Source organism: Podarcis erhardii (assembly GCF_964252035.2).
Source record: "Podarcis erhardii genome assembly, chromosome: 16".
Classification (NCBI taxonomy): domain Eukaryota; kingdom Metazoa; phylum Chordata; class Lepidosauria; order Squamata; family Lacertidae; genus Podarcis; species Podarcis erhardii.
This window is the reverse complement of record NC_138514.1, coordinates 11,599,847-11,623,207: the sequence shown is the minus strand read 5'-3', so window position 1 is coordinate 11,623,207 and position 23,361 is coordinate 11,599,847. Positions and strand designations below refer to the sequence as shown.

Below are 23,361 nucleotides of genomic sequence, written 5' to 3'. Positions count from 1 at the left end.
GTGAACTGATGTGAGTAAACTTATTTTATTGACTTTGAATAAGATTCTCGTGTCTTTATTCTTTTAAGAGGGATTCAAGGGAATTTACTAGGAACGTACAATTCATTCTGAGACAGATTGAATTGTATAATAGTGAGAGGCTCACATGAGCCTGCAACCAGCTATCTGCTGTGCATATAAAAGGGGAATGTAACTCTCCTACATAAAGGAACTTGCTAGCGCAAGTTAGGAAGGCTATTAATAAACAATATAACCTATCCCACCACCCTGAACATCCCCACAGTTTCCAGCATGGTTTATCAAACAATCCCAGCAAACTCTGGAAATTGTAGCTTGGTTAGAGGAACTCTCACCACGCTTAACAAACTACAGTTCCCAGGATTGCTGCAGGAGGAGCCATAACTGTTATAACACGGCATAAGCATCTTTAAATGCAAGGCATGGATGTGGCCTACTCTGCAGCAAAAAGCACCTTGCATGCTGACTGGTTTGCAGCCTTCCCTTCTCTGCTCCTGAAGGAATGCCAACCCATTGCTAATCCTCTGTGTGGGCAGGATTAGCTGGAACAACCTAGCAGCACAGCAAGACAAGCCAGGCACGGGGTGTGCATTGTTGTGGGGGAGGCTCAGTGGCGCATCTCCCTGCCTGACACCACAGAGGATCCATGAGGAAGGTGAGCCAATTGGAACACTCTGCTATTACCTCTTGGCAGGCAGGAGTGCTTTTTTTCTACATCACTTCCTGTGCTTTCTTTTCCATCCCTGGCTGGCTGACTCTAAATGACCCAGATGGAGGCTTTGACAATGGGAGGGGGCCAAACCCAGCTTTCTTTTCGAGCCAATTCCCTAAGAAGGTCTTCAGCACGTAAAGAAAATCCAGGCTGCAGACAGATGATATAGGTGTAGAAGAGGGTTTTATGTTTTGTTTGTTTTTAGGACGCAGAGAGAAAGGAGTGGGTGGGAGAGGGAGGTGAACATGATGTGCTAGCGCCATAGCTCCATTTGTGTTATGAGCATTACTTTCTGCAATGCTGCAACTGTCTCTGAGCAAATGGGCTTTGCAAGTGGCTGAAGCACGGCTGAGGTAACCACTGAATGCATTATCCCCAAAAGAAGAAATGCATTTGTTATAAAGAGGTCTGAGGGAGAACAGATCTGCATACAATTTGCATGTGCTAACTTATATGCATGCCTATACCCTTTTAAAATCTGGCTCTTTTGGGGGGGGTATTATTGGGTTAGGGACATGGGTGGCGCTTTGGGTTAAACCACTGTGCCACTTGGGCTTGCTGATCGAAAGGTTGTGGTTCGAATCTCCAAGATGGGGTGAGCTCCCGTTGTTCGGTCCCAGCTCCTGCCAGCCTAGCAGTTCGAAAGCATGCCAGTGCAAGTAGATAAATTGGTACCACTCCTGCGGGAAGGTAAACGGCATTTCCATGCACTGCTCTGGTTTCACCAGAAGCAGCTTAGTCATGCTGGCCACATGACCCAGAAAAACTGTCTGCGGAAGTGGACGAACACCAGCTCCCTTGGCCTGTAAAGCGAGATGAGCGCCACAACCCCAGAGTCGTTCGCGACTGGACTTAATTGTCAGGGATCCCTTTACCTTTACTTTTGGGTTATTGCTTTTATTTTTATTTTACATACTGTGATCTTTTTATGTGAACCACTCTGAGACTTCCGGGTATGGGGTGGTATATAATTTCAATTAATAATGATGATGATAATAACAACAACAACAACAACAACAACAACAACAATAATGCTGCATGCAAATTTAGAAAGAATAATTATAGCATTAATAGAAATACATCTCACCATGATAGGGACGGCTGACTTCACTTCTTCACCATACATCTGAAGCGCTCTTATACCAATTTAAAAGTTATGGCTTCCCCCAAAGAAACTTGGGGACTCCAGTTTATTAACAGTGCTGGGGATTGTGGTTTTGTGACAAACAAACCGACTAAACATCAGCGGGAAATTGGAATAGCAAGAGCTGTTCAACAGTGGAACGGTCTCCCTCGGGAGGTTGTGGATTCTCCTTCCTTGGTTTTTAAACCGAGGTTGGATGGCCATCTGTCATGGATGCTTTAGCTGAGATTCCTGCATTGTGGGGGGTTGGACTACATTGTGCTCCCTTCCAGCTCTACAATTCTGTGATTCTAGGAACCCGCAGTTCCCAGGATTCCTTGGGAGAAACTGAATCTTATGGTGGTATGAGAGTGCTTTAAATGTGTGGTGCAGATGTGATCTGTAAGCCAGCTCAGTCTGCTGTCCAGGTACTAACCGTTGATAGGCAACACCAAGGTATCTCCTGCTCTCCTCCCTTCTTATGATTCTTTGGACTGGATTCAACTAGCTCAGTGCAGTGGCAAGTCCTTGCCAGTGCAAGGACTCCTGCAAGTGCAAGGGGGCTTTCCCGCTCTCCTCCCCCTGGCACTTCCCCCAAATCCACTCTGGAGGTTTGGGAGAACCCCCAGAACAACATGTAGGAGATGAGAAAGGAGAAATGTTTTTGCTGACAAAACAGTCCTAATAGCACAGCATTGAATTCCACCCTATATCTTTAAGTGGAGTTTCAAAGACAGGACTGCCCTCTATAACTGCCCTCCAAAGACTGGCTTGTCCAGACTAAAGTTGGGCACATGGGCATCCTGTGTATAGCAAGACAAACAAACCCTTTCAAAAACTGTTTGATCAGACACTAGGTAACTTTTGGTCAGACCAGTCCAAATTTCTGCAGTGTCCCTAGCCATAAACTTAACCAGTGGCAGTTGTGGTAGGTGGCCATTTTAATTTCCCACAATGCCCTTGTGCATTAAAATGGCTACCGCCACTACTGCCACTGGGTAAACCCAAAACTAGCCCAGACAAACATAGGAAAAGGCAAGCAAGAGAGCAGTTTATAGAAGGCCCCCTCAGACTTGGAAACCTTGGGCCAGTCACTGTCTCTCAACCTCATGTCAGCCAGAGCAAGAGAAATGGTTCATGTCAGGTGCTGGGTTTAAGGGGGAAATGGCATCATCGCAAAAACTAATGTCATAGAAGCTTGTATTTGCATTTCAAAGCTTCATAAACATTTAATAGGGTTTTTTCCCTACCAAACGAAAATAAAGTTGAAATCGAGAACAATATTAGAACAGATGTTCCAAGCCATTTCTTTCAGCTGCAAACTGATTTCCTGAGGTAGCCCATGAAGATCTCATTTGATATAAACTGATGTGTGACATCCACACCTTCCTGTTTCATTATATCCTCTGATTGAAACAAAATGAATAGAACAGAAGAGCATGGAGAATCTTTTAAAATATTGTTACTGGAAGAGAAGCCTGGCACAAAGCTGTGCTTTCCACTGTAACTACAACATGACTTCTCCAAAACAAACTGAGACCTAGAAGAGCGGAATGATTGAAGTGTTACAAAGATACACTACCCAATGGAATATCCAGTGCTTTCTTGTTTCCCATCCTTTGCTCTTCTTGATCAAAACATTCCCTGGGAGATGAGGAAGAGGAAGAGAGTCTCTTTGCAGGGGAAGTTCAGATAGAATGAAGTTTGTCAGAAGCTGATTGATGGAGCGTGTTATAACTCATCGAAGAGTGCAGCTCAGAGTCTGGCACAAGTTTATGACTGCCTTTGAGGTGGAATCTCAAAGAAAACAATCCATGGCTACTGTCAAGTTTACACCAGACCTTTTCCATCTGCTGAGCATTTGCTTGCTTGCACCAAGAGGAACTTTTCCCCTAAGAAGTAGAGGGGAGTGTTGACAATGCCTTCTAACATCCCTAGTTACAGCGGATTTGAGACAATCGCACCAAGGAAACGTCTCAGCCTGTGGATCAAACAGCATGAAGACTAGGCCTTAAAACCAGGCCTTAAATCAGGATTCCCTGTTGAGCCTGAAGGGTCCTGCCTGCCTCTTTCCACCTGGCTTGGGGCGGGGCCTAGAGGGCTCCATAAAGGACTGCTGCTGCTCAACAGAGAGCCAGTGTGGTGTTGTGGTTTAGAGCAATAGACTTGTAATCTGGGGAACTGGGTTCGCGTCTCTGCTCCTCCACATGCAGCTGCTGGGTGACCTTGGGCTAGTCACACTTCTCTGAAGTCTCTCAGCCCCACTCACCTCACAGAGTGTTTGTTGTGGGGCAGGAAGGGAAAGGAGAATGTTAGCTGCTTTGAGACTCCTTCGGGTAATGATAAAGCGGGATATCAAATCTTCTTCTTCTTCTCAACAGAGATGGCTCCTTTTTAAAAATTGTTTTCATTTTTTATCTACGTCATTTTCAATTGTTATTGATATTAATGTTGCATTTTTTTTAGTTTTAGATTTTATGATTTATGTGGAAAGTGTTTTCCATTTGGTTGTGTACCTTTTGATGTGCTTTATTTATTGTTTATGACTTTTGTTACGTTGGCCATTATGTAAATCTTGTCATGTTGTAAGCCGCCTTGAGCATAGTTGCAGCTATGGAAAGGCGGCATACAAATAATCAATCAGTCAGGCCCAGGAAGGCATTTTCTAGTTGGTGGAGAAATGCAAAGAGGTGGCGATTCTGGTAAGCAAGGAGGTTGGTAAATTTAATAGGAACCTAGCATAAATCCAGCTTCATCCCACCTTTCCCTCTTACCTCTTGAGATACGACTCACCAGAGAAAGGCAAACATGAGAGCTGAATATGCACATTCATTTTAATTAGTAAGAGGGTCTTGGGACCCCCCCCCCCCACTGCCAGGAGCAGCACAATGTTGGCGGTGAGGGAACCTGAACAGAGAGCATGGATCATTTTCAGATTTATACTGTGAGGGAGGCATGGTAAATACTTCCAAGTCCCTGCCAGGCATCTTGGCATAGCTACTGCATCTGCTTGAAGGGGAAACCTTTCCCCCTCACATTCTTTCCTCCCAGATGGGTCCAAGTAAGATATACTCTGAGAACCAGGAGCCAAGGCTGAGGAGGGATCCTACCTACCTGTCATCTGATTTCAGAGGGGCAGCATCTCAAAGTTGAGCTGTCTGGCTTTCACTTGAAATAATCTGCTTTTTAACCAAAAGCCCCGCTGGATTATAAAGCCATCAAAGCTTGCTTGAGATGACTAATCCTTTCAAGGGCTTGCTGCTTAATACACATTGGCTGATGATACGACCAGCTTCATTTACTGAGCTCCTCAGGTCTAATGGATCTTAGAAGGTCTACACTTCTAAAAGGAAGGATATTAATTCCACTTTGTGGCAATGCTAAGGCAGTATTGATTGGTCTATACTAGTGAGCGGCCTGTGATTACGACTTGCTTTCTGAATTTAATGGAGCCAGGAAAAAGGCCTGGAAGACAATTGCTTTTAAACTATTGGGGGGGGTGGTGGATTTCTACAGGGAAAGCTCAAATCTGCATCTCAGGGGACTCATTCAGCAGGTTGAGCCAGTCACTCTGTCCCAAACAACAATTTTGTGTTGTGAATGCAGTGAGAAGAATACATTAAAGAAAATAATCACAGTCCCTTGCTAATGTTGACATTTATTGGCAATTCTTAAGAGGCCTGGTAATGGGACGTGGGTGGCGCTGTGGGTTAAACCACAGAGCCTAGGACTTGCTGATCAGAAGGTTGGCCGCAACGGGGTGAGCTCCTGTTGTTCGGTCCTAGCTCCTGCCAACCTAGCAGTTCGGAAGCACGTCAAAGTGCAAGTAGATACCATATTTTTTGCTCTATAAGACTCACTTTTTCCCTCCCAAAAAGTAAGGGGAAATGTGTGTGCATCTTATGGAGCGAATGCAGGCTGCGCAGCTATCTCAGAAGCCAGAACAGCAAGAACGATTGCTGCTTTCACTGCACAGTGATCCCTCTTTGCTGTTCTGGCTTCTGAGATTCAGAATATTTTTTTTCTTGTTTTCCTCTTCCAAAAACTAGGTGCTTCTTGTGGTCTGGTGCGTCTTATAGAGCGAAAAATACAGTAAATAGGTACCGCTCCGGTGGGAAGGTAAATGGCGTTTCCGTGCGCTGCTCTGGTTCGCCAGAAGCGGCTTAGTCATGCTGGCCACATGACCCAGAAGCTGTACGCCTGCTCCCTCAGCCAATAAAGCGAGATGAGCACCACAACCCCAGAGTCGGTCATGACTGGACCTAATGGTCAGGGGTCCCTTTACCTTTACCTAAGAGGCCTAGTCGAAAATGTCAGAATATGATGACATTGATTAGCAAATATCAAGGCAAATCAAGTCCAGGCTGAGAAGCAAAGAGCTCCTGATGTTGTACCTTTACTAAAGCAAAGCAGGGTTGTACACAATCTATTTGTTGGATCAAAGTCCACGGGGAGTCTCAGCACAAGTGCACTAGAATAAATGATTTTGCGAAGAAAACAAAGTCTAAATTCCATTCTCACTTCCATCCTTCATCAGGAAAGCACAACATTCATCAGAGTACTGCTGTAAATATTGAAAGCAAGCCTCTTGATGTGATTGTTACTGACATTTATGAATTTATAATCATAACGTTATGTATATACCATTCTCTTGCAAAAAATCAGGGTGTTGTTTACCATCAAATCTCAAGAGCTACCAAACACTTTGACTAAATAACCCATTTCCCACATTCCAGTAAAATGTTGTCATTTAATAGCGAAGCATGCAAAACATCTAGAATTATGGAAAAAATGTATGGTTTTTCTGATATTTTCTTACCTGAGGTAATTATAAATACACTGAAAAAAATTCTAAATATAATTACAAATACATATGCAATGAACAATATGCAATTTTAATACAAATATAAAAAATATTGCATAGGAATAAAGATAACCAAAGTATCTGCAATGCACTCATATGTGTTGCTTTATCACAAGGATAAGTTAAAAGCCGACCATAAAGGGCTCTATCCAATTAACTTCTATTCAGAATATCCTAGGTTAACCATGTATATTAATTTCAGTAGGTCTGCTCTGAGTATGGCTAGCATCGGATACAACTCAAAATATCTAATGAACTTCCTTATAAATACAAAATATGTTGCAAAATATGGCACAGGACAACCACTAGATCTACAAATCACCTTTCTTCTAGAGTTTTTTTCTTAATACACATGCCACTTACAGGTTAATATAAATCAAGGGCTCCCAAACTGAGAACCGTGGACCAGCAGCAGTCCTTGAGCTTCATTCAGATGGTCTACAACAAGTCTGGATTTTGAGTTGAAGATGGGGGAGGCACATCCCTTACATCCAAAATTCATATTGAATTTTAATTGCATTCTTATTGTTAATTTTATTTCTTATATTGTATTCTGTTGTATTCAAATTTGAGTGCTCCAGAACCTCTCTCCATTCAACAGCTGCCTGGTAGTGCAAATCCACACACACTACTCTCAATGTTCTCTAAATCTGGAAGTGTTGCAGTTCTTTCTAGGGGGTCTTCAGGCCTTGTCTGGCTTCTCAGCTGCAGCCGTTCAAGTGAATTTCAACAAGTGTTGCCTAAGAATCTGAATCCAAAATATGATCTCAACGGATATACAACTGCTTTAACTGAAATCAGAAATTTGGCTCCAGATGCTCAGTTGTACGTTAACCAAACAAGTGCTTTGAGAGTTTCCTGTCTCTACTACAGCAAGGGAAAGTGAGCACAGCAAAACTCCATCCATTAATGATCCAACCCAGCCTATGTCTCATTCATTTCCCTTTCCCAAGGCCAGTTCAATGACAAAGATGCATGCTGCATTATTGCTGTCATGCCGTCTTTATACAGCTTTGAGTGGCAGATGTTGCTTCAGCTGTTTTGGTGGGGAAGCTCACACGAAACTTTTGTGTGGCCTGCCTTTTTAATTGCGCTGCACTTTTCCAGGCTTGTTACAGTTGCCTCAATTAAACTGGCTAATTTTAGCTGCATCCTGATTGCTCCCATCTGGGATTTGTTAGGAAAATTCACAAAAAAGCTTGAAATTTGGCTCTAGCCTGTAACAGCCCTGTGCTCTTCCTTCTCTGGTTTCCATCTTCATGTTGCCATTTTGTTTTGTTTTGTTTTTCCATCGCCCCAAAGCAGAGAAAGTACTGGGCCAAGACTGAAATGCAAATCCAATGTTAATGTGATTTCCCTCTGGAGAAAGACTGGGCAAATTATGATGCATTGTGAGGCTGTGGTGTGCATCCAGGCATGTTTGCATCAAGCTGGTTCAGAACAGGATCTAAGGACTCAGCAGATCTGACTCCTCTTCAGGCATAACCAGAATGACTCCTCCCATTGCTATACTAATCCCATTTTTTCCTTGTGGCAACGGAACAGGGAATGGTGGATTTCTGCAGGCCAGGGCCTGAGCAGCATGGCCAAGTCTTAGCTACAGTCCAAGCCCAGCAGATCAGGGGTTCTTGAGCTAATAATCAAAGTATCTCCAGAATCCAAGCCCACAAATCCTGTCCCCCTTCAAGGACTTGTTGGAATGGAAGAGGAATGGCAGCTTTAGCCCTGCAAACTGATGTGGAAATGTGGAAAAGTGAACTTAAAGACTGGACAAGTAAGACAGAGTAACTGAAATAGACAATTATACCCATCCCTACAGAGAGATATGTATTGCTTAGATTTTCTCAGAAAGTACCAGGCAACAGGCAATCTATCTAAAAGCAGTCGGCAGTTGTCAAGGACTGGGCAGAGGAGGAATGGTGGAGACAGCCTCCCCAGCTTGACCCTTCCAGGGAGGAGGAAGAGGAAGACAGTTTAGAATTACAACAGGGGTTGGAGGGAGGTCACAGCTCAGAGGCAGGTGAGGGAAAAGCTGGGAAATCACGGGAGAGGAGGAGGAGGAAGCGCCAGGGGTGCAACAGCTGATGAACACAGTGTCTTTAGAAAGCGTTCCAGACCCCCACCCCACTCCCAGAACCCAGCGAGCCTTGAAAGTAGGAGAGCAAAGAGCTCAAAAACAGAGAGCACTTACCAGCACCCATAGGAGAGACAATGAGATTGATGAATGAGGAAATGGAAGAGACAACGCCATTATCCAAGAGGCTGGGTTCTAGAGGCTCTCTCTGTACATACTGAATAAAAAGTGGACAGTAGGGAATATTTCCTTGTCTTTGTACATTCCTGGGCAAATGGCCATGGGAATTGCTGGCAGCAGCCTGACAACAGTTGGGGCTGAAACTTGGCCAAAAAAGTCCAGTGTAAATACTAAATAATGCCAATGGATCTGTGGCTGGACTGCCAGATTTGTTGTTGTTGTTTAGTCGTTTAGTCGTGTCCGACTCTTCGTGACCCCATGGACCAGAGCACACCAGGCACTCCTGTCTTCCACTGCCTCCCGCAGTTTGGTCAGACTCATGCTGGTAGCTTCGAGAACACTGTCCAACCATCTCGTCCTCTGTCGTCCCCTTCTCCTTGTGCCCTCCATCTTTCCCAACATCAGAGTCTTTTTCAGGGAGTCTTCTCATCTCATAAGGTGGCCAAAGTACTGGAGCCTAAGCTTCACGATCTGTCCTTGCAGTGAGCACTCAGGGCTGATTTCCTTAAGAATGGATACGTTTGATCTTCTTGCAGTCCATGGGACTCTCAAGAGTCTCCTCCAGCACCATAATTCAAAAGCATAATTCAAAAGCATCAATTCTTTTTTTTTTTTAAATAATTTTTATTCAATTTTCAATTTTAAAGACAAAACAAACTTACATAAAAAAAAATCAAAACAAAGGTAAAACAAACACAAAACAAAACAGAACACAACCAAATTTTCATCTCCTTCTTTCAATGACTTCCCCGCACTCCCCTGCCCACCTTCCATTTTCACTACATAGCTCAGCAAATTATTTATTAGATCTCTTAAAAATTATTCAATTCTTTCCTTCCAATTTATCTTTTCCCCCTTTTTAACTTATCATAATTTTACATGTTCCCTTTCCCATATTGGATCTATTCTCCAAGGTCGGCCTAGTTTCTCTCCCACAAACTCATCTTTTTTTTTTTTTTTAATATTAAATCTAAAATCATAATATTTCAGTTCCAAATCCCAGGTTTTTACCACCCCAAATTCCCCTCCCCCCTGCCCCCGCTTTGCCCCTACCCAAATAGGTAAACGACAGTTTTAGCCCGGATTTCTGACATCCGAGGCCTTCAGGCCCCAGTTAGCCTCTCTCCGCCGATTTTGTTTATAATCCTCTTTGTTGGTCTTCCCTTCTCCATGAAGTTCTGTCAGCAGCTCCTCATATTTTCTTTCTTCCAAATCAAACAAAGGCAGTTTTTGACCAAAGACAACAAATCTCCCAAAGTCCAGCCCCAGAAAGAAGTCCCCATTGAACTTGTTCATTCTTTGTTGATTCAATATTCTGATTATTCCAGGGGCTTCTCTCTTCCTCTGGCCCTGCAGATCTGCAATCCCATAGTCATCCTCCTTGTTTCTTTGATTCCCAAAAGTTGCAGGTTTCTGTTTGCATTCTTGTTGAGCTCTTTCTTTTTCTCCTTCCCCCCATAGGGTTATCTCTCCTTCTGCAGCTGCAAATTTTTTTTCCACTTGTTTAGTTCCATTGACAGAGTCGTTAAGTTTAAGACTGAAGGTCATCAACTGTTCAGTCATAATTGTGTTCTGTTTTTGCAAGGTTCCCACCAGACAAAACATTTTTTGTATCTCTGCCAGTAATTTTCCTTCAGCAGCCATTGCAATGTCATCAGTTCCCTCCAGAGGGATCTCCATCATGAATCTCACCCAACAGTCAGTTACTTTGTTGTTAAGGATTATTTTGTTTCCAATCAGTTCAATCAATTCAGTTTCAATGTAGCATTTAATCCAGAAAAGCAGTTATAACACAGTTCCACGTTTCGGCTAGTCGTTTGACAGCTCTTTTTGACAGCTGTCAAACTCCTTATTCTGTTTCTCGGGCTCCCACACTGGGCGCTACCCGGGTCTGGGGGGGGTCAACTTAAAAAGCAAAACCCCCAGAATTCCTCTTTCTTCCACTCCTGCTCAAATTACTTCTTAATTCAGTTTGTGAAGGTTCTCCGTTTAAGCACCAAAGTCTTTCCGACCTGGTGCTATCTCTTTGCTTTAAATCTTTTGGTGGGGAGGGGGAGTGCGGACTTCCTTTTTAACACGTCCCCCCGATCATACTCGAATTCGTAAATAAGAAACTTTTAGTGCCGAAATTTCCTTTTACTCACGGGTTACATTTTCAGTCCAAATTTTAAGAAGAAAGACAGCGCTCTCCGGTCATGGCTCGCGGCTTCGCTCCGCCAAGGCAGCGATCGACTCTCAGCACCACGCCACTCTCCGGTCCACTCCGTAGCCTTTAAAAAGGCTCTTCGCGGGTCAGGGAGGGTGCTTAAGGTGCCCACCGAGTCACCATGTCCGCAGGCTTCCGCGCCTGCGGTTTCTAAGGGTCCCCGTGTCGCCGGCACGGCAAGACCCGTCCTTAGCGGAGCCGACTCCCTCCGGAGCTCAGAGGGAGTCCGCCATTACCCGTTCGCGCTATCCCGGAAGTCTCAAAAAGCATCAATTCTTCGGCGATCAGCCTTCCTTATGGTCCAGCTCTCACTTCCATATATCACTACTGGGGAAAGATTTATTGGTTGCTAAATTCTATTGCATCTGAAGGCCAGGGCCATCTAGCATCCTTGCTCATACCTTGAGGATCTATTTTATCTGTCAGTTGCTGGCACAAACATTCATATAGTATACCAGGTGACTTTAAATTCCAGGGAGCAAACCATTCATACACAATGGATTGTCATACAGATCAGTGGATTTCCTTTGTTCCACCACAAATCTTATTGAGGCATCATCTGCATGGTGAGATGACCAACAGGTTCCACCATGGAAATCACTCCCCAAAGAAGGCATGTTAAAGCTGCCCTCTTGCAGAAGCCATTTTGCATGCACCACCCTCAATTTAATATGCCAAGTGAAAGTTGCCAAGTTGGATCAGACCAATACATTTTGCTGAGGCCACCAACAAGATGGTGCCCACATTCTCCATTTCCATATATATATACAAACGCGCACACAACTGGGCTTGCAGTTGACTCTTAGTTCAGCAACGGCAATGTGACAAGATCCTCTACTGTCGCTGAGGGCAGCAGGCAGACCACATGGTACATATAGCTCTGTCCTCCATCCCCTGCTACTCCTACTCCCAGCATCTGCTGCCTCCCTCTGCCAAATGATAGGGCTGGGCTGGCCCTGTTGCCAAGGGAACTACATGTCTGAAAAGCAAAGGAAGTTCCTTGGACCAAGTTGGAGGAAAGGATTCATATAATAGGAAAGGAGATGTGAGGGCTGGGGGAACACAACCAAAACCAATTGGCTCGATTATAACGAATTGCTTGATGACTTGAGGAAAGGGATTCTGCTATATCTCTGGCTCTGGTATGAACAACGTTCAGCACATTGTGGGTGGCCTGAAAGCTTGCCACTGTAAACAAGTAGAAAACAATTCATTGTAAGACATGTAGAGTCCAGCCAAGAGCTTTCCACAAATGATAGACCTGGGTCTGTGGGATGGGGTGTGTGTGAAGAGAAAAGGGAGTAGATTTTCACTTTGTCACTGGTGTTGGGCTTTGGATCATAACATAGCATGTTACTTTTTGGGGTTCAGCATCCTCCAGACCTCCTGTGGTTAAACTGTCATGCCATATGTCATATTCTGATAAAATCTCCTGAAAGTAAAAAAAAAAAAAGATAGAGAATATATATATATATATATATATATATATATATATATATATATATATATCTTTTGCCAGGGAGAACAAAGTTACAAACCATTTTCTTGTCTCTGCTTTTCTCAGAATTTCTAGGAAGCAAGAAGGACTACTCACTGGAAAGTAAGTTAAATTCCACAGCAACTCTAGTCCTGGGAGAGTTTCTTCACCAACCCATAGGCTCCAGCAGGCCTTGCTGTTGGTCGAAGGCAGCTGGAAATCAAAGCACAGCTCAACTTAAAATACATGCAGTAATGCTTTCTATGGATCTGAGAAATGGGTTTATTGGAAGAATGGGAAACTTACAGCCCTCTGGACGTTGTTGAACTCCAGCTCCCATAAGCTCCAGGCAACATAGTCAATGGTGGCGGGTGATGGGAGTTGTAGTTCACCTACATTTGGAGGGCCACAGGTCCCCTATCCATAGTGCACAGCAACCCACTCAGAAATGTTGCTTGGCTTCTCAAAATTATTTTTGCTGCCCTTGAAATTCCTTGAAAGCTTCACCAAAACAGGAGACTTCAAATTTGCCTTGCAATTTTTCTTTCTGATTAAATTGTGGAGCAACTGGAGTTGAGATAAAATTTCACCACTTTTTGTAAACAGCAACTGTGCTTACCAAAACAAAAAAACAAAAAACCCCTCACTTTTTCATGTTTTTCCCTTTTTGCTTTTTTTGCAAAGATGTTCATGTATTCACTACTGATATCATATAGGCACCTTCACTTTATTTTTGACAGTGGCTGCTGAAACCACTTTTGTTTAGATAGGTCTACCCATTAGAAAGTTGATGCGAGTTCTGATCTCTTTTTATTCTGCTGTTATTTTAGCAACTGAAAGTCTTAAATTATTGTTGTTGCTTTATTGATAATTTTATTGGGCTTTTTTGTAAACTGCTTTCAGGTGCTGTTGTTTTTTTTAGAATTAAACAGTGTACAAATGTTATGAAATAAACCAAAATGAAAGTACTCCCACTTGCTCTCACTCGCTTCACTGTGCTGTCAAATCTAATTGACTATGTAGCATTAGCCTGTTTTCTGTGGGATCCTGTTTTGTGTGGGATCAACTATTTGACTAATCCAGAAAGGGAAAAAGAAGGGGGGGGCAATGAATGAAAAAGCAGCAGCAGCCAAGGAAAACAATGACATCCAAAAGGATTGAAATGAGTTGAATATTCACACAATGGAAAGAATGTTAGGCAGAAATTTCTAGTCCACATTTATTTTTTCAGTGATTTTTTGTGCATATTATAAAAATTATGAAATTCTCCTCCCTCCTACAAGCCCTCCATAATGTCACTAGGTAGCCAAATTTCATTAGTTGCTCAGCATTGTGACACCATCCTGTTCTTTGTGATCCCTAATTGGGTGGGATCATGCATGTGACTAATCCAGATTGGAGGAAAAATCTGCAGGGGGAGGGAAGCTTGTTCCAAAAAATAAATAAACAGCAGGTGGGGGCAACAAAGGCAACAGCAGGCTTTAAAAGCAGGAACATTTATACAATCTAAGCATGCTTTGCAGAACGTTTCACCTACCAAAGTTGCTAATTTTGACCAAAGGCAAAAGATGGTGATAGACTGAATGATGTGAGCCCATAATTTTTGACTTTTTTTCGGACCCAGAACCCAAAGGTGCATTTCTTAATTTCCCGCCATGTGTGTTTGTAGGGTGGCCGTGCTGCTTTTTGCAACTCACCTTAGATCAGGCCGCAACCTGATGGTGGGCCCCAACACGCCAGATGAAGGCCAATGGTGGAACCTGTGGAAAACAGCAGCTCAATGTATGCTCCATGCGTGTTGTTCACTTGTGCACTGGAAAGCAGGAGTCCAAGAGGAGACAACCCCCACCCCTTCATTTCTAAAAGCAGCCCTTGGCTCTCGTGTTGAGGTTGCTCTTTGAAATCAGGTCAGTGCCCGCATTAGCAACTGCCTCCCCCCCCCCTTCTTGGTTCCCTTCAGCCTAATTGTTTTTCCTGGTTTAATGAGCAAGTATCTGCCAGGAGATGTTAGCAATGGACCGAGAGGAAGACCTAAGAAGGGTGCTTGATTTGTCAGGAACGCTTATGATTACCAGCTTGAAGGATCTGCCGGCTCCTCACTCACTTGATTGCTTTCTTGCTATCCCTGCCTGTTGCGACAGAGGAGGACCTATGAATGCCCAAGGAGACCAATATGATGCTGAAAATCAGGAGCCTGGCCCACCAGTAGTTTTGTAGGCCAGAAATTAGTTTTGTAGGCCAGAAATCGGAGAATAGTTATGATCAGGGATGGCTGAGAATTGCCAGTGCAATGGAAATGGGGGTAAAAATGGCTGTTGTTCACTTATGTCTGGCATGAAAATCAATCCAGCAGATATGATTGGTATTCACTGGTATTGTGGTTTTCAGTCTGCAGATTATATATAAAAATATGGAATTGACCAATTTGCTTTGTGTTTATTTGCATTGGATTGCATGATGAGCAATAATGTAATGATAATGAAATGAATGGTGGGTGGACTACTAGACCTAATCAGAATAGACCCATTGAAATTAATGAACATGGCTAAATTAGTTCTTTTAATTTTGATAGGCCTAGTCTGAATAAAAGTTAGTTGTTTTCCACCTTATGTAATTAATTACATAAAATTTCAGCATATCGAACACCAAGACAAACAACGTAGCTTTTCTCAGAAGCCATACTGCAGAGGAATGGAAAGAGGGCTGCATGATTCTCTGATGAAATCAGGTTGAATGAAATGATGAAATCAGGTTAAAATCCTAAAGAAAAGGAGAAAGCAAGACAGAAGAAATAAAATGAAGCTTCTGTTCTTATCAAATGCCCAGCGCATACTCAGTCTTGAGACACATACATACACCCCTCTGTCACTTGGAGTGATGCAATCCATCTCACCACTTCATTCTTCTACATGTATATTCAAGCGCAGACCATCTCTCTTGGGAAATGTTTTAACACTTACTGGACTGCTGTGGGTTGCCTTCCTTCCACTCCAGTTAATAGATTTATTTCCTTTTACCCAGGAATGGGGAACCTATGGCCTTCTTAATGTTGTTGAACTTCAACTCCCACATGCCCAGCCAGGGTGGCCAATGGTGGGGCATGATGGGAGTTGTAATTCAGCTGCATCTAAAGAGTCACAGGCTCCCCATCCTTGATTTTATGCCTACATTGATGTGATGCTTGAAACCCGATAGGGTGCCTTGTAGGTTGCACCATTTTTAACACCACATACAGGTGAAACTTGGAAAATTAGAATATCATGGAAAAGTTCATTTATTTCAGTAATTCAACTTAAAAGGTGAAACTAATATATAAGATAGACTCATGACATGCAAAGCGAGATATGTCAAGCCTTTATTTGTTATAATTGTAATGATCATGGCGTACAGCTGATGAAAACCCCCCCAAAAAATCATGTCTGCACATGTCTAGACACCAAAAATCACTTCTGCACAGGCACGATTTTCAGCATCTGGGCATGTGCAGAAGCTATTTCCGGTGCCTCGGACATGCACAGACGCGATTTCCGGCATTGCGCTGTGCCAGTCTGGCCCACGGATGATCTCCATAGGAGTGATCCGGCCCATGGCCGGTAAACCTTGCCGACCCCTGGCCATGACTATGAGAACACAAAGTGCTTTTGATCCCCGCTACTTTCAGAAGGAGAGAGGGAGAGTGATATTAAGGTGCATGGATAGCTCAGGGACTCAGCTATGCAGCTGCATATGAAATGTTTTAAGTGTGTTTTAAGTGCAATATACAATGTGGCACTAGATGGTGATCCTTATGGAAAATTCAATGTATTTTTAAAATGTTTCTATCCTCGTGTGGGACAGCTGCATTTTCCTGAACTTCAGGGGGTTGGGCTAGATGATCCTCAGGGTGTACGTATGTTTGAAGGTGCAGCCTTAAACACATGCTTAGAATTGCAATCCATGTCTACTTGGACATTAGCCCTGTTGAGTTCAAATGGGATGTGCTCCCAGGCAAGTGGGCAAATGACTGCAGCCCAAATCACTCCTGCTGACATCAATATGAATAAAAAGCTAGATTTAACCAGCTGGATTTTGCATCATCACCACCACCGCCATCCTTACAGGTTGTCTTGACATGTAAAAAGGCCTTCTCCCTCCTCACAGCCCTCAGAGGCCTTTGGTCACATCATCAACCCCATTTTTGCTTGCCTCGATTCATCCCAATTAAGGGGCATTCTCATAATGGGGAAGCAAGATGAAACACAGCGCGATGCTCACTCTGGTGGACGAAATTCCTCTTGCTTACTAAAGTCAGGCTAATGTGCACATATATGCGCAAGCAGGTTGCTGACCCAGCTGCAGTCTTCTGGAGTGTCTCAACGCTCCTTCTGGCTGGGCAGATTCCCAGCATTTAAATAGTAGGTTACTTTGCAGAAACATACTTGCCAGGAGCCAAGCAACAAAGCTCTTTTTATTCTGTCCTTTTTGCAAGGTGGGGGTGGGATAGGGGCCAGGAACACCCCCCCTCCCCCTGAGAACCAATTACTGGGGTCTTTTGGAATTTTTAATTGAATATTTGTATTATAAACAGGAGCAGGACCCGTAGCCTTGATTAGGGGAAGCAGAGAGACAATGGCCAGGGTCTTGTTTGCTTTTCATTCTGGATTAAGGACTTTCCATTGTTTTCAAAGCTCCTAGATGGTGGCTCTGGGGATAATTAGTCTGAATTTTGTTTGCTGTCTGACTCCCTCTCCATGCTTCCCTCCTCTTTTGCCCCTTCTCACCATCACATGGTGGCAGAGACTGAAGCAAAGCCTTAACATTACCAGCCAGGTCTTCTGTCACACAACTGGGTTTTCTGGAGGCTTTGATACCTCTGGATAGAGCTTAGCTGGGGTGAGTGGGCAGAGCTCATAGAAGTTTAAGTCTTTGGGTCTCACCAGGAGGATAATTTGGGTATATCAGCTTGTATGCTAAATTTGAACCATATGTCTGTATGGTCTAGCAACTCTTTCCTCCTCAGAGCATCCCAAGAGAAAGATTACACCTTAGTAATGAAAAGGACTGGGCCTCTCATCCCATTTTAGGGCTGTCTCAACTTATCAGTTCTGCTAAGGAAAGTATTCTTCCCAGTTCTGGGTCCTTATTAGGAGGTGTGTACAGACAAAAGGAGTGCTCAAACTCAAAGTGGCCCACAGTACTGCAAACTTCTTTTTATCTATTACGTGTGCCTCTAACATGCCAGAGGAGGAGTAATAGTAGTTCAGTTTCTTACCTCCATTTCGCCATTAGGTCCCTGCAGTGCTTCTCTTCTAGAAAAAAAAAGGTGCCTATACTGTGTACTCTTGGGTACCCCCAGAAAAAAAGCACCAGGCTGCAGGGTGGGTTACAGCCATTTAAGAATCATATAAAAGCAAAAATTCCATATTAGAAACAGTTTAAAATAAATTCCAGTGACATGAATAGGGTGGATCCTAGTGTTACTTACTCTAATGGATTGCTTTGTTGATACAGTTACTAGCTTGTGCCATTTTTAAAACCAATGCAATTTCTATTCTCCACTTGCACGTTTGGTGTGCTTTCAAACTGCTAGGTTGGCAGGAGCTGGGACAGAGCAACAGGAGCTCACCCCGTCATGGGGATTTGAACTGCTGACCTTCTGATTGGCAAGCCCAAGAGGCTCAGTGGTTTAGACCGCAGTGCCACCCATGATCTATCAGTCTGTCTGTCTGTCTGTCTGTCTGTCTGTCTGTCTGTCCATCTATCTATATTTATTTATTTATCTATCTATCATCTATCATCTATCTATCTATCTATCTATCTATCTATCTATCTATCTATCTCTATCTATCTATATCTATCTATCTATCTATCTATCTATCTATCTATCTATCTATCTATCTATCTATCTATCTATCTATCTATCATCTCTATCTATCTATCTATCTATCTATCTATCTATCTATCTATCTATCTCTTAGTGTTCTTGAACTTTAGGTCCCAATACATTGTTGAATTATAACTCCTATCATCTCCGTCCACTGGCTAAGCCATCTGGGGATGAAAACACGTTAGCAGGGTTGGAGTAAATTCAGCAGTATAAATTAAGCAGAGATATAATGAATAATTAGAATATGCAGTAGGAATGGATAACTAAAATGAACCATGGAAGGGGGTGGGAAGGGAAGTCGATAGTTAATGTTTGGTTGTATTGGTTAATGTATGAGTGTGAAAAATTTGTAGTAGAAAAAAATAATAAATAAAAATTAATTTTAAAAGCCAGCTGAAGGTGATGGGAGTTGTAGTCTAGTAACACTGGGGACGCAAGGTTCAAGAACACTGTCGTAAAGGAGCCTTACCCACCAACAGCTACCTGCATATTTTGCACTCTCCTTGAAGGCATGGCTATGAACTCTCATGAGGGGTGGCTTTATGTATTATGTTTTATGTGCTATTAGGTATAATATCTACTCTCAGACTGATTTGAATAAGGAGTGCGTTATAAATTGCCCCCTAAAATGCCACGATGAGCTTCAGCAGCTTATTTGTCACTGCACTACCTCTCATGAGAGCTAATAAAGGCACAGAGGGCAGGCAGATTGCCAGAGACAGCAAGGAGGAAAAGGATCGGGACCAGGAGGTTCTGGAAATCAGTGTGGGTCTCGGTAGGGCACTGATGATGCTGGTCCCTGATGCTCCTCTATACAATCCATATAGCAGGGATAGGGAAACTGGAACCCTCCAGGTGCTGCTAAACCACACCTCCCATTTTTCCTGACCACTGGCCCTGCTTGCTGGGACTCATTAGAGTTGGTATCCAACAGGATTCCCATGCCTCTATGTAGAAAACGACTGTGCCAGGGAGAAGGATTTCAGCCAAAGCTTCCTAACATGCTCATCTCTGCTCAATAGGAGTGGTGTATTCAATAAGAGTGGTGTATTCAGACATGCGATCCCCGTACATGCAGTCCATAACAGGCTAGAACAGAGCTGGCAGGGGCAGCTTACATGGTTGGGGATGATGAGAACTGGAGTTCAGCATCTTTTGGAGGGCCACGGGTACCCCATCGATGCCCTGGAGTAGAAAAAGGCTTATCCTCTTAGTGAGAATGAAACCTCATCTGGAAGTCCTCCTGCTTCCTGGACTTTTGGTACGGGAAGAAGACTTCAGTGATCCTGCTTAATAATGTGATGTCTTTCTATGAGAAAATATTTGCCAAGCTGTCTTATTCCCCACTATTTGATTTACTCCAACATATGCATTTCGGTGGATTTATGCTCCAAACAAAATAAGCTGGAGCATTTCCCAAACGTCTGGAGCCCTATGAATACTTTCTTCAATTACACCGAATGAGATCATGGAATAATTGGAATGTTGTGATGAATGCTCTGCTAGGTAATGCGCACACACGCACGCGCGCACACACACACACACACACACACACACACACAGAGGCAGGCTTTGCTTTACCTCTCTTGTGATAAAATGGCATTTTGTTCCATATATTTGTTCTCTTCCCTTGTTGCTTTCTGCTTTGTAAAAACCTTCACTTTGTAAAAACCTTCACTTTGATGGCAAATGTATCTGAAAGCTGAGAGGCGTCATGCTAGCCCTGTGATTGTGTCCTCATCGGCCATGCTTACGATGCACAACCTGCTAACCAGCAACAAGACTCACAACTGGTGTTGCTGAGTTCAGCATATGGAAAGCACAGCCTCAGAAAAGCCAGAGTGGTTTCAGTGGAATGCAAGTGTCTCCTACAGTGACAGCACCCTGTAAATAATATCACTGTGGTTTGGCATGGTGCGTTCCCCCACCCCTACTCCCCCATGAAGACAGCTAGTATTATTAAGTCACTAGAAAGCTGCTCTAAAAATCCAGGTGAGCAAGTTGTTCTGAGATACTGAGAACAAATAAAACTTTCTTCTTTTGATTAGTTCAGGGTCACCAACATGGTGCCCACAGAGGCTTTCCCTTGTGCCAGCGGGGTTCCCTCTTCCTGCTGAAACTACACTGGAAAGAAAAAGTCTATTGAAACTTAGGTTGTGGAGTGTGTAGGGGGTTCGTAGGTTTTTTTCTTGTTTGCAAACATGCCCATGAGCTCAGAAAGCTTGTTGTCCCTCAAATCCTTTTTGCTCAAAAGAAAAGGGCCCTTGTTTGACTAGTTCTGATAATATCACTATAAATAACAAATAATCACAACAGATATTCTTACAGGTTGCCTTTTAACAATTTAATCTTGGATTTATTCAGGCGTTGGCATCTTGCTCATTGTCATGGTAAATCTTAAATCTCTTTTGACAACCTCCCTCCCATCATCTAAAAAACCAAGCTTGGCCTTCCACTGACAGCAACATTGCCAGCCTAAGACCAATTGAAGAAAGACCTACCAGCATGGAACTGTTTGCAGCTCAGGAATTTTGAGTAATTTGCATCTTTTGGAATTAGTATTGCAGGACAACAGGGGTATTGTGCTTTTAAAGGCTGCGTAGCAGGCAGGCATTCAACAGGTTAAGCCTTTTCTAGTACGGAAATACAATCATGGGGAAAGCTGCACCTGTTGACAGCATCCACCCAGATTGAGGAGCTACCAAAAAACAAGGCCCTCTGAATGTGGATTTGGCCTTTGATTGGGCCAATGAGTTAAGCTGAGTGCACATTATAAGCACCACCTGTAGCTAAACTTAAGGATCAGTTGCAGTTTAGATACAGTCCATCAAACCAAAATGGGACTCTACAACTTACCTGAGAGACGACACTTTTCTTATCATTCTAGTACAGTGGTACCTCGGGTTATGAACTTAATTCATTCCGGAGGTCCGTTCTTAACCCGAAACCATTCTTAACCTGAGGCGTGCTTTCGCTAATGTTGCCTCTTCCTGCTGCTGTTCTGACAGCACACGATTTCCGTTCTCACCCTGGGGCAAAGTTCTCAACTCGAGATACTACTTCCGGGTTAGTGGAGTTTGTAACCCAAAGTGTTTGTAACCCAAGGTACCACTGTATAACCCTTAAGAGCAGTGAATATATTTGCTGGTAGCATCCATGCTCTGAGACCATCAAGCTACACAACAAACCCAGGCAACTGCTTAGGGTAGCATAAAGGTAACAGAGCCTATGAAGCAGAGTCTGATCTGCTTGGGATTCAAAGACCCAGGACTTGCCACGCATCCTCCTCCACTCAACCACATTCTGAATCTTCATCTGATCAGATTAACTCATCATTGGCTGTCAGACTAGCAACTTGAAGAATGAAAGGACAGAATTCTTATTACTTTGACATTCCGGGATTCTGTTTTGCTTTGTTATCTCCACCAGCCCAGCAAAGGTTTCACTTGAGGAGGAACCCCTAAATCAACTTTGAATTTAGCTGTGGGCAAAATGTAGTCAGAACCTAGAAAAGAGCAGTGGGGTGGGGGAATCATGAAAACGTTCATTCACCTCTCTAAGGGACTGGGCAGAGGAAGGATGGTGGAGACCTCCTCCCCATCCTGACCCTTCCAGGGAGGAGTATAGCTTTACAACAGGGGTTTGAGGGAGGTCGCAGCTCAGAGGCAGATGAAGGGAATAGTTGGAAAATCATGGGGAGCCAGAGCAACACCCAGCTGACACATTGTCATTAGAAAGCATTCCAGACCCTCCATCTCCCAGAACCTGGTGAGCCTTAAAAGTAGGAGAGCAAAGAGCTCAAAGACAGAGGGCAGGTAGCAGCACCCGTAGAGGAGATGGTGAGAATGAGGAAGTGGGAGAGATGGGGATGGAGATTCACTTGGGACAACGCCATTATCCAAGAGGCTGGGTTCTAGAGCCTCTCTCTGTAAAGACTGAAATAAAAAAGGATGGTAAGAAACTTTTCCTTGTCTTTATATTTTCCTAGGCAACCAGCTGGTAGCCGCTGACAGCATCCTGACAACCTCTGATTTTGCAACACTTGGTTGATCACTGTAATGCAGAGATGAGGAACTAGATCCTGTTGGTTGGTCAAGTCACTAATCCCCACCCCATGGGCCATCTTTGACAGGTCATATAATGATAGCAGGTGACTGACGCCTGTCAACAGTCAAAGGCTGTCACTGTAACCACGGAGTCCCTTTGGCAGAAACAGCTTGGGTTCAAGCCGTTTCCTCCAAATGGAGCATTAATGCTATGTTGGAACATGTGATTAAAATCCAAACCACTTCTCCCGAGGGAAAAATGCTTCATTGGGCTCCAAACTCTTTCTTCCAAATGGATGCATTTCCAGTTCGGCAATTAAGTAGTTTGAATTCAAACAACTTCTTCCAAATGAAGAAAGTGGATTGTCTCCAACCAAGGCCTATTGAAATGCATGGATTTAAGTCAGTCATTTTTGTTAAATGGGCCTACTCTGAGTAGACTAGCATTGGCTACAAACCTGTGAGTGCCTTTGGCTGCAGTAGGGAGTTCCTAATGGTGGACTCCTTGGCATAACCAATTCTAATAGGGCTCCCTTGTCAACACCAGTTACCTGGTTGGGGCTAACAGGGAATCCCAATTGCAAAGGAGCATTTGGGAGCTCACTTTAGACATCCAATTGTTCCTTTGTAGCCACATCCATTCCTGGCCCACCCCCATCACAGTTGATGCCAGGTGTGGGGAAGTTGGGCGAAGGTTGTATGGAAAGGCTTCAGAGGCCAAACAGGGACCAATGAAGGGCCAAATTAAGCCTGCTGAGTGGGAGTTGCTCACCATTGCTCTAGTGAAAAGTGAGA

At 43.6% G+C, this 23,361-nt stretch overlaps 1 long non-coding RNA gene across 1 annotated transcript; it reads left to right on the top strand.

The window, feature by feature from the left end:
• Positions 1 to 584: 584 nt before the first annotated feature.
• LOC309331328 lies at positions 585 to 22,960 on the top strand. The gene is made up of 3 exons (XR_014151824.1): positions 585 to 673; positions 12,742 to 12,777; positions 22,509 to 22,960. It is a non-coding gene; the product is annotated as an uncharacterized lncRNA (long non-coding RNA).
• Positions 22,961 to 23,361: the final 401 nt, after the last annotated feature.